We start from the raw sequence: 12,590 nt of genomic DNA, 5'->3' as shown, positions 1-12,590 counted from the left end.
TCTTGATTATAGGTAATTAGTAATTATAATCTAAAAAATACAACTCAACAAATATTTACAGAGATAAAAATACCCGCATAATTACATTAAAATAAAAGTAATAAATATAAAATATACATATAAACAATAAATAAATGAAATGTGCTATGTATACATGCTCTTCCTCTGAATCATCTCTGTCTTTTTGTTATGAATGAAATGGATGAAAGATTCTCTGACAGTTGATGATTATATTTACCCCTACTTGTATTTTGAGAGAGGGATTCAAGTTTTTTATGAATATATTGAATACTGAATACAACACTGATATTTTGTATAATTGTACATACTCTGGATCCATACATACACTATACACAATACACTAACTAAATATTTCTTAGTGCAATCAATATCTCTAAATTTAGTGATCATTTGTTTGTATATTCATTTTTTATGAATTTTGTTCGTTGCACAGGAGTGTAAAGTTCTGTTAAGGGATAAAATTGGCGTCCGGATCCGGAGTGATGGGTTCCGTAATAGAGGGGTTCAAACTTAGTTGTCTGTTAAGATGAGGTCTTGGCATAGAATTTTATCACTATTTATTTTTATTAGTCATCACGGTAACTGGATTAGTGCTATTTACTAATAATAGAGGGATATAATATTTTATCATAATATCAGTGTTGAAGAAAATAATATTTCATAATAATAATAATAATAAGTAGCATGGGAAACGCGTGGCTACTGACTCTAAGGACTGAGTTCGAATCCGGCTGGGCAGAAAATTGTTTTCTGTTAATATTGTTTTCAATAAGGATATTCATGATCTTTAGTTTAACATGTTAAAGTGTATTAAATGAATAAACTCATGTTAAATGGAGAAATAATTCCTTCTTTTAGCATATTACAACGATATAACATAACACGAATGAGAATCTGTTACTATGTCTGATTAAAGTAGAGTGACGTTACGCAACAGACCATGTGAGCTCGTCACCATTTTTGTTGTCTTGGTGTTAGGTTACTTGCTCGTAGTTTGTGTTTTGATCGTGTTAGTATTATTTTGGATGTTTTTATAACTAATAAAGCAATGGATGACAATAATAATAATAATGTAATGGGAGTTGATAATTAGCTCATCTTGATTCACTTCCTCACCAGTTAGAAGATCAACAAGGCATTCAGTGGACAAACTTCGACTTTCCACTCATTTTAGGCATGCAGTAATAAATTACTTTGATCAAAACTTATAAGTAAGCAAGAACATGAACTTTTGGAAAGAAAGGTTATAAAACGAGTTGCTCAGAAAATCCGCTAGGAGCTCTTAAGCATTTAATATGACTTTAAATAGGGCTGCTCACAATCCTATATGTATAACATTTAACATTGTAAAACATTTTACATTTAACACATCATGAATACTCCTACTGTAGCCGGGAGGCAACTCCTGTGGGTTCTGGAGCACTCCTTTGGTCTCTGGAGCACTCCTTTGGTCCACCCTGCCTCTTAAATTGGGCAAAAATTTGGCGGTCGAGCGTGATTCTGACCAAATCTCCTCCTTGCACAACCGTTGGTCTAGTAACATTACTTCTTTGCAAAGTAATGAATCCCTGACCCTTCATTGGTTGCTGCGGTAAAGATTTAAATTTTAAATTAAATAAATTAGCATAATTTTTATGTTTCATACATTTTTTTAAAAATATATTTTGTTCAAATTAATAGACTCCTCAATGTTTTTTCTTAAATTTATTTCATCGGCATTGGTCAACTACTTCATTCATTCAAATTGTAACTACATCTGTACAGGGTTATTTTATTTACGGTTTCGGTATCCCTCCAATAGCATTACCGTTCGTTGTACACTTTTATGTTGAGGTATAAGAGGAGATCATAAAGCTGGATATATTAGTAGTTGCAAGGAGGAGGAAAAAGAATTTTCTTCCTTTGTTAAGGTCCCCTTGAAAGGAGGACTTCCATTTAAGGACTTGCTTGGAGCTGGCCCTTGTCCCTCGAAGCTAGCCGTAGGAGGGCTACTTGTTGAGTACCCTCTCAGTCAAGGCCAATTCTTTTTTATTCTTTGATCTTGGTATGGGAAAATTCACCCATTCGTATCGATTTTGTATTCCAAGAACGATTATATTTTATAATGTTCTATTAGTTCAGTTTTTTTTTTTTTAATTTGTATTATACCCTAAGGCACTAATGTCTCTTGTCGGTGCCTATAATATTATTCTAAAAATACTAGTCCAAGAATAAATGAGGAATAATTTTATGATTATTATGTTTTTTTTTGTATTTATTATTGTTATTATTCACTTTGTTTCTATTATTTTGATATATATATCGTTATTATTATATATTTCTCTTATATAACATAATAATTCATATATAAAATATATCAACTATATGAATAGTAAAATGTTTAAATATATTAACAATGTATTTTACATTATATATAAATCTAACATAGTCTTGTATATAAGTAATCGGTAATTATAATCTAAAAAATACAACTCACCAATATTTATGAGAATACAAGGATATAAATACACGCATAAATACATTAAAATAAAAGTAGTGAAAATTAGAAAGTGATAAACATAAAAATTAATAGGTGTATTTCACCAAAAAAGAAAATTTACACTAAGCAGAATTTATAATCGTAATAGAAAGGTGTAGTTTTTATTGTCAAATGTCACATTGACTATAACAATTTATTTATAATTTTAATTAATAATAACATAATTAATTATACTATTTAAAATATATAAATAATAATATATTTTACTAGATATTGACATATTATGTATTATGTTATGTTTAAAAAATTTAAAATTAACGCATGAAGATTCGGGGGTGTAGTACTTCGTAGGAAGTACCGTTTCTTGAACGACAGTTGTGCTAGAGGGAAACTTGTTCATGATCACGCTAGACCACCAGATTTTTCTACCATCAAGAGTAAACACTTTATTCAGGCTTAATTGACTCAGAATCTGGATACCCCAGGGTTGACTCACCTTACACAGTATTACTACATGGCAATCCGTTCATGTTCTTTAAAGCCGCTTACGTAACGAGATAAATAATATCTCCAGTGATCGGCAACCCACGTTTAGTCCGTTGAAGAATTTAAAAGAATTTATTGTTGTTATTATTAACTATAATTATTATTAGAGAGCAATATACAAAAAAATCGAAAGCACAATAGTCACAGCAGTAACTCAGTTAAAAATAAATAAATAAATAGATTAAAAGGACTAATATTTAGATTTAATTCATTGCAAAAGACTGATCTACATGACTGTAACAAGGCCAATCCGGACATACGGAGTTGAGCTTTAGGGCTCCACTAAACCTTCGAATTCCACTCGTATCCAATCCTTACAATCCAAAATCCTCCGGATTGTAAGGATTGGATACGATAAAATCCTCAATGTCCCTTACTTTGTCACAAATAAAATCATTCATAAAGACCTTAATGTTCTATATGTAACCGATCTAGCCCGAACCATATATCTTCCTTCCATTATAAACTCCCTAACCTCCTAAACCCACTAGTTTCTAGCCTTGCTTCCTCTTCTATTTCTTACAATCCTCCGAGGCGCCTGAAAAGAAGAGGGCCAGGAGACCTGCTAATATAAAACGTCATTAGAGTGCTACCAATGGGCCTCTACACGCATGCACTACTCTAAGATCAAATTTACTAAATGTATTATAATGTACAATTGTAAATATCAATAAATAAATTTAATATATATATATACAGATGACAAAGGCTGGATCTTGATACCCAAAAGGTTTGACTCACCTTACACATTATTACATGGAAATCCGGAAAACTGTCATGTTCTCTGTAGCCGCTGATATAATTAATTGAAATAAAAAATATTAAGGCCTCTGATTTTTGGCACTATTTGAGGTTTAGTTTTAATTAATCAAAAAAATGGACGTACAATTATTAAAACATTTTAAAACTCAATTTTTAAAAATTCAATTATGCTCGAACCACCGAAATAGCAGTTAATTACTATGTTTGGTCAATTCAGGCTTTATTAGGACAATAATAATCATGTGGGCCATAAATTATGTTATTTTATCAACAATAATTATAGTTGCTCGTAGTAACAGTTTACTACAAGAAAGACGTAGGAGGAATAAACTGTCTAAGAAAGTAATACACCTCTTTAATTCATAAATAAAGAACCGATACAATACCGATAAATAAATAATGCTAGTTATTAAATAAACCGATTATTTTTTTGTGCATATGCTTTTACCACAAATACTTTATTACTGTCTTATTATGTGTTCGAAAATAAATATCTTTCTTTTTCTATGTACTCACTGATTCCAAATAACGGTTATACCTAACTACTGCTTATATCAATTGTTTATTCAATATTCAAATGAATCCTGATTTTTAAAATTCATATCTAAAAAAAGCAACACAATAGTTTCTCTATTATTTAAAAAATAATGTAATCGTAAAATTTTTTATTAAAGAATTTTCCTGGTTTAATTAACCAATTATTTTATGACCAGTTTAAAAATTAGTCTATTATGCATAGAAGAAAAATCATAATATTATTTTTACGATTCGTAAATTAAAATATGTTACTGAATCTGTTATTATTTTCACTACTTTGTACTTTGAGCTTATCAGGCCCATGTAAGTTCACATAATGTACCAATGCACTTCGCAATAATTATTATAATGGTTCGTTATAACCAGAGTTTATTGCTTCTTCAAAGTACTTAAGATTAATAAAATATCTGAGAAAGTAATAAAACTTCCTTTGTAACCTTGTAATAAGCTACTGATGAAACTTTTAACTGAATTGGCTTTTAAATTAACCTATTCTTAATTTATGCACCAGCATGTACCCTAAACGTTTACTAATTGTTCTTTTATATGTTGAAATTTTTTTATTAACTTTCTGAAATCACTCATCTTGCGTAATTAAAATTTCTTATGTAGTTTAGGAAATAACAATTTATCTTATTATATGTTGAAAATTGAAAACAATTAATTTCACTTTAAAATGAAACATGATTTTTAAAAAAATCTGAGGAATCGACTCAAAGGTTTTTCTGATGTATTAAAATAATTGGATTATAAAACTTATAAATAATTAATAGTATTTTTTTTAAATAACTGATGCTTTAGCAATAAATCAAATGTTTAACAATTGTTCGATTATTTATTAGATAATAAAAACAAAATCATTAATTGATAAATTAAAATATAATACAAGAAGTTTTATTTTCTCATAGCCTACTACTAAGAAATTTGAATCTCACTGGTTCATACTGGATCGTAGAATGTATTTCGCCCTCAGTTCATTTCTAGCTTCGTGCTGAGGTACATCGCAACAGCTATTTAAGTTTTTAGTTATTAAAGTAGTCCATTGCTTATACAAAATGCTTAGAATTAATAAACTGTGCATCTAAGAAGGGAACACAATATTTCTCCGCAATTCAAAAACAAGGTAATGATAAAAGATTTAAATAAATAATATTGGCTTTTAAATTAACAAATGCGTGATTTATGCATTTATGTACCATTAAAGTTTATTAATTATTATTTTAAGTGTTAAAATAAATATATTTTTTTATTTTCATCTACTATACTACCGATATTTCGCCATAATTATTATAGTTATTGCTTATATAAAAATTTCATTCCACCTAAAAATGAACCTAAGTTTTTAAACGAACCAAACAATAGTTCTCTAATATTTTAAATAAGACGCTGATAATATTTTTAAGGAAGGATATTCCCACTACTAGTTACTGGTGAACGTTCCATCATTTACCGTAAATTACTTACAACTGTCCCATTGCTTGTTAAATTAGAAACAATTAAATAATAATATTCTGTATAATTCTTAAATTAACATATATTTCAATATTATGTTTTATTTTTTCATAGCCCACTAATTTGAACTTTGGACTCGACAGGTCCGTGCAGGTTCAGTTATCATGCACTCCTCTCATAGTCTAGTCCCAGCTCTTTACCAATGCTCTTCAGAATAAATAATTATTAGTTGTAACAGGAATTTGTAGCTTCACTAAAAAAGATTAATTCACTACTTTCGTATATCGAAGAATGTGACAAAAGATTTCTTTTACAATTAAGAAATAAGGTATATATAAAAGTTAAAAAAAAAAAATATGGGCTTATAAATTAACTAATCCACATGCCCTAAAAATGTTTATTAATTTGTCTTAAACGTTAGAAAATAAGTACAAACCGTTATTTTAAAATATCAACCATTTCCTTGTAATTTTAATATTTTTGGTTATATCAACAGCTTTTTTAATTCACAAATATATTATGGTGTTCAACTACATGTCTAGGTAACGCAATATTTTCTATAAAAAAGTAATGTTAAAAATAGGATTTTACTCGTAATTATTGATGAAATTACCTGTAAATTTTTTATCAATTATTCCATTTTACAATAACAAAAGAAATTATTATATTCTTTATAAGTCGAAAATAAAAATGATATTCCATAAAACAGGTTTATTTTCTCATAGCCCAGTTTGAACTTCGGACTCAACAGGTCCGTGCAGGTTCGCGTATTCAGTACTTCGCCCTCAGTCTAGTCCCAGATCTCTTCCGATACACTTGGCAATAATTATTACATTTTTTCTTTATTATAACAGTAGTTTATTATTTACTTAGAACTTATCTATTTTGAACTACATATCGAAGAAAGAAACACAATTTTTCTTAGAAAAACAGGTACTTGTAAAAATAAAAATCATTTTGTAAATTAAACGATGCATATGCACGTATGAAAAGTATTTGAATATTTATTTAATTATAAGTTGGTAAATAAATATATATTTCTATATTTTCATATTATCCCACTTCTTCTCAATAATTATTATGTTAGAGCCTACGCATTAATTCTGTCTAGAAATGAACCGCGATAGTCAAATACCTACAAAAAAAAAACAATAGTTTCTAAGTGGAGAAGATGGTGTGGTGGAGAGGGGGGCGGGTACGGTGAGATGAAGACTTGAAATTCAGGTCAAAACTTCTGCCCAAATAAATAATTTTTTTATTTGTGTTTTTATTTTTGCTTACCTAATGAAATAATATTGGTATAGATAATAAAGGATTGATAACTTGTATTTTAGCGACTCAATGGTAATAAAATATTTGCATGTAAATAAACCGTTTCTGGAATAATTTAATAAATTGGAAGTAATTTAATTAAACATTTCATCATTTTCATAAAAGGATTTCAATGTAAAACGTATTTCTAGTACTAGGTAGTATTTGAATTTCAGTTAACTTTGGGTTAGAGGTTTCAGTTTGTTATCAACTCTGCAGGTAAGTAAATTATACAAATACTTTGTAAATTATTCTTTGTTGAAGATAACTTATTAAAATGATAAATGATTAATTGCTACATAATTAATTTGTAATTAACAATGAAGTATAATATTAATTATACGTTCTTGCTCTGATTGACTACCAAATTGACTCCTTTATTAAGAAATATTATAGATAATATATTGATCTATATATTGTCTCATTTGTGAGAATAGAATAAATTATCTGTTTAAATGCTGTACTGGTCTGTTAATAAAAACTATAATTATTATATCTACTTCCTGATAAATATACCTGCAAGGAATATATAGTAATACAGTTTTATTAATTTATTTCGTTATATATAAATTAATAAATAAAAAATATACAAACGACGGTGACTTACATTACCCATTAAAAACAATCAAGTGACATTTATATTAGGTGTCCCGGGGTCATTTTCTTTTCTCAGAGCTCAGAGGATCAAAGAAGTCATTAATAGTTATTTTAGTTTTGAAATATTATAGAGAATTGATTATTTTAGCATAGTTTTAGATTTTAATATTGTGTACGGTGGAGAAAAAAATTCTTTTTTGTATATAATTTTTGTTATTGTTTTCCTTAAATATGTATTTGCTTTGCAGGTCTGAGATACAGACGCAGAGGAGCTAGTTGCCAGGCAACCTACACTTTGGGACTCCTCACCTCTTGGGGTGCGAGGTCAGTGGAACAAGTTCCAAGCATGTACACTATGGTCCTTCACTCAAAAAATAAAGTGAATTATTAGATCAATGTTTATATATTGATCTTACTTTACAATGCGGCTATTAAATCATTATTATTATGAATAAATTACATCACTTAAAATTATGTTTGATCAGGACCATGGTCCCTGTCCAATCTGGACATTGCATGTTGAAGTTTTTTTTCTTTTATTGGGTAGTAAAAATTTCGAACACCATTTGAGATATATATTTCTATTAAGTGGTCATTTGTATGTTGGATCATTGTAACCTAAAAGTATTTATCTCACTCTATCGTCTAATAGTTTATTCAAATGCTTTTATTTAACTCCGAAAATATAGTTTTTTTTTCTTGATCTTTTATTTTTAAAGGCTTTTAATTTTTTTTACATTCATATTATACACATTATTACAATTTGATTATTTTGAAATAGATTCATCATTAATTAAAATTATTTTAATAAAATGTGACTTTGATAAATGAATTATTAGATGATTAACATAGTACGCAGTTGTTATCAGATAGGTTGGATTGGTGTCATATCTCTAGTGTGTAGTGTTAAATGCATGAAGCATGTGCATGTTAATATTATTTATATCTACTTCAGAGACCTCCTCTCACTTCTGGTTTATTTATCATTATTATTTTTAATTTACTATTGAAATTTGAGTTAATTAATTTTTTTTCAATTATTAAAATTAAAATTTGTCTAAAAAAGTCTATTTTAATTTTCTGAAAAATCATTCAATTGATTAGGAATTCATAAATAATTTATTTCATTCCTATATTTAAATTGTTCAATGAATTGGAAATAATATTTATTAAATATATCATTAATTAAAGAAGGTCAATATTTGCATTAATTATTATTCATGTAATAAAATTATATTTGTATCGAATCATATTGCCAATTAACAACTTAATTATTTTAATTTGAGAGTTCAGGATCTTCAGTCTACAGCTGTAAACTACCCCTCATTACACATTACATAGATTTTATTTTTGAATATTAGTAAAATTTTCTTAATTTAATTTAATTAAAGATTTTAATATTAAAAAAATATAATTATACTAAAGATTTTTAGCAGTAATATTAATATTTTTTACAGTAAGTAAAATTCGATTAAATTCATTTTCAGGTTTTACATTGATTAGGATGAATTTTTAAACGTAATTTAATTAAAATATTATTTTAATTAGAATTATTTTATTATTTGTCAGATTAGGTACACATGAGAGTTGATAAAATCTTTGCAGAAGATCTAAAAAAAACCATGTGAAGTACCCCTATAGATTGTTATATACATAATGATTAAATGTGAAAACATTTAATATATTTCGGAAGGGGGAAATTATATTTATTTTAATTATTATTCCTAGACACCGATAATAGTTGTAGAACACTTGAATGGGTGTTTGAGGCTTATTTTATTTTTTATCTTTAATATACATTTCATATACTTTATTTAATTTTAGAAACTACGTATACCAAAATATTTTGAATTGAACCGTTTTTATTTTCTGAAAAAAGTTAATTTTATTTATCTAAAATAAATTAAAGCTTTTCACTTTAATTAATTTTTATTAATATTTTCGGAACATCACACCATCACCATTTGTTGAAGGGATTCCAAGCCAAGTTATCTTTCATGAGAAATACTCTCTGCTATGTCTACATTATGTATAGGATTCTAACACTAAGACTCGGGACACTAAAAATTCTAACTAATTTCCTGAAACTACTTTTCGTTAATACACTGTCGAGTAATTAATTGATGTTCCAGTACACAAAAAATGGTTTAATATGAACACTATATTCACTTTACATACCAGGATTAGATATGTACACACATTTTTTTTTTTACTTTACAACATAGCCACGTGGATATTAGCTGTTTTTGAAATTACAACTAAAATTTAGTTTGTAATTGAAAACAATAATAGTGTATTTTATTGTCTTGAAAAATCAGGTCTTTTCGTTATTTTAAGAAATGACAACTTTTTTTTTCTAATAATTAAATATCCCATCGCTAATATGATTCATATAATATCAATAAAAGTATAAGATGTGACTATATTGTTCACATACGTTTTTAAGACACGGCAGCATCCTCAAGATGTTGAAGGAATGCTACGCTGAGTTGTCCAAAAAAAAAGATACACCTTCTAGATTCTACAGTATCCATCTCAGCCTGGTATCCTCAGCGCCTGAGATTGGACCAATGTCCTGTCGTAAAAAAAAAAAGAAGAAGTAAGTAGTTTAATCAATGTTATTTCTCCTCATTTGTTTTTAATTTTGAAAAAAATATGTGACTAAATTATATATTTTTATAAAATATTACTTGATTAATTTAAAGAAAAAAATTTTGTTTTCAAAATCAACTTTAAAGTCCAGTAATTATCCTTAAGGTGCTTTGGAACATACGAAAGTGACAGCTAAAACCAAAAGTAAAAAGAATTAGATTTAAGACAATTATCACTGATAGATATTTTGAGTTAAAAAGACTTTTTTTTGTTGTGGACAACGCATACGAAAAATACACACACGAACTCGTTCCTGAACATATACCCATAAATGCATACAATTGTGTATGTTGGTGTAAGTCCGTTTTTAGAGTCTTATAAAAGTCAAAATACAACCATAGTCACAATATTAATATTATGAAACATCGAACCGATTTCCATCCCTAGGCTCAGATATTTTCAGTCACCCCTCCCTCAAGTAAGTAAAGCCAGTCTCAGGCCTAAAGGTATATTAGATCTCGAGGCCATTTTCTTTTCCATAGCCATGAGAATGATATTTTAAGTTACTAGTATCCTCACACAAGACTGAAAAGATAGGTAGTCAAAAAGACAACTGCACGTCAATTCCGACTATTACAGCACTTACTAGACAACCGGCCAAAACTTCCAATTCATTACAACAGACTGATTTAAATGACAATTATAAAGCCTATCTGGACATACGGAGTTGAGCTTTGGGGTTCCATTAAACCTTCGAATTCCTCTTGTATCCAATTCTTACAATCTAGAATCCTCAATGCTCCTTACTTTGTCAAATATAAAATCATGTATAAAGACCGTAATGTCCCATAAGTAACCGATCTAGCCCAAACCAGATATTAATCCTTCCATTATAAACTCCCTAACCACTTGAACCCATTAGACTATAGCCATGCTTCCTCTTTCCTTTCTGACTATCTTCTGAGGCGCCTGACAAGAAGATGCCCTCGAGACTTTATAATGTAAAAACTTTATTAGAGTGTTACCAATGAGTAGTTTCTCTACAAGCCTGTATAAATACTATTATGATCTCACTTCAAATTTACTTGTTGTATTTTATGTAAAGTTGCAATTAATAGAACAGTATAATTATTTCATCATACTAAAAAACAAATGTCAACCGAGATTATTATTTTTTTTTTTTTAGATTATTCATTACAACTAATATGAATGTAAAGTGATCATTGAAAACCATTTTATTGATAAGGGACAACAGAAATGCAAGTTTAATAATTACCCATTTAGTTTCATTTGTTTTAAATAAAAACTTTTTTTATGTTGAAAACTTTGTTTAAACCTCGGTATTAAATAAGCTGGGTTTTAGTATACTAAAAACAGAGTTAATATTTTAAATTAATAAATGAATATTAAATCTTTCATAAATGGATAATATTTTTATCTTCACTGAAAAATGTTTAAAAAAAAAAATAAATAATTTTCAATAAGATTGGTTAACTGTGATGGAACCATCAGCTAATATTGGAGATAAGGGAGTCAAGTGTGTACTGATTCAGGAACTGGGCAGTATTTATCGTTGCCTGTTGCTCCAAGATCAAGGTGGTTCCTATCCCCCTATACTTTTCCACAAGGTTACAGAGGTAAGGGCGATTTCTTTCCTCGTACCACTCAAGGCATATCCAAAGGGCTTAGATCTAAAGAAAAAAAAAGAAAGAAAGTGTTCCCTTACTATATATTTCGTATATAGGTTAGTGAAAGTAAGATCGTAATAATAATAACAACAAATAAAAAAAAAAAAGAAGCATTGAAATCGATATAGGAATTGTAAAGTTATGATTGAACAAATAATAATATTTATTGGATTCTGATAAAATTAACATTAGAATATCCACCATATTTTATTATTAAAAAAAATCATATCGGTTAAGAATAGCTCTGTTATGGGGGAACATATAAAATAAAACAAAAAAACATACGGACTGATAACTCTTTTTAAAGTTTAAAAATTATGAAATGGTTAGTTAAACATTGCGGAAAAGGTAAACATTGTTTAACAATAAAGTTAACGCACAGTGCTTTAGACATGACCTCAGTAAATATCTTATTTTTATTTAATAAAAATTTACAACTATATTTACATAAAAATATATCTAATAAATATGATGTTAGATTACAATGGTACGGTATAGACATGTAGAAGGTCTCGAGATCATCTTCTTTTCAGGCACCTCGGAGGATTGCCACTAGTGGGTTTGGGTGGAACATTCGGGATTTTACGAAGAATACTTGGTAATAA

General features: G+C 28.1%; 1 long non-coding RNA gene across 1 annotated transcript in view; it reads left to right on the top strand.

Moving 5' to 3' along the window:
• LOC136796719 (uncharacterized) overlaps positions 1-8,108 on the top strand; it is a 465,623-nt gene extending 457,515 nt beyond the window's left edge. The window contains exon 5 of the long non-coding RNA XR_010844464.1: positions 7,954-8,108. This is a non-coding gene — a long non-coding RNA (uncharacterized lncRNA). The remainder of the gene's footprint in view (positions 1-7,953) is intronic.
• Positions 8,109-12,590: the final 4,482 nt, after the last annotated feature.

The sequence above is a fragment of the Halyomorpha halys genome, unplaced genomic scaffold (assembly GCF_000696795.3).
Source record: "Halyomorpha halys isolate HHAL.00 unplaced genomic scaffold, Hhal_1.1 Scaffold872.1, whole genome shotgun sequence".
Taxonomy (NCBI): domain Eukaryota; kingdom Metazoa; phylum Arthropoda; class Insecta; order Hemiptera; family Pentatomidae; genus Halyomorpha; species Halyomorpha halys.
The sequence above is the reverse complement of the archived record's forward strand: the minus strand, read 5'-3'. Positions and strand labels throughout refer to the sequence as shown.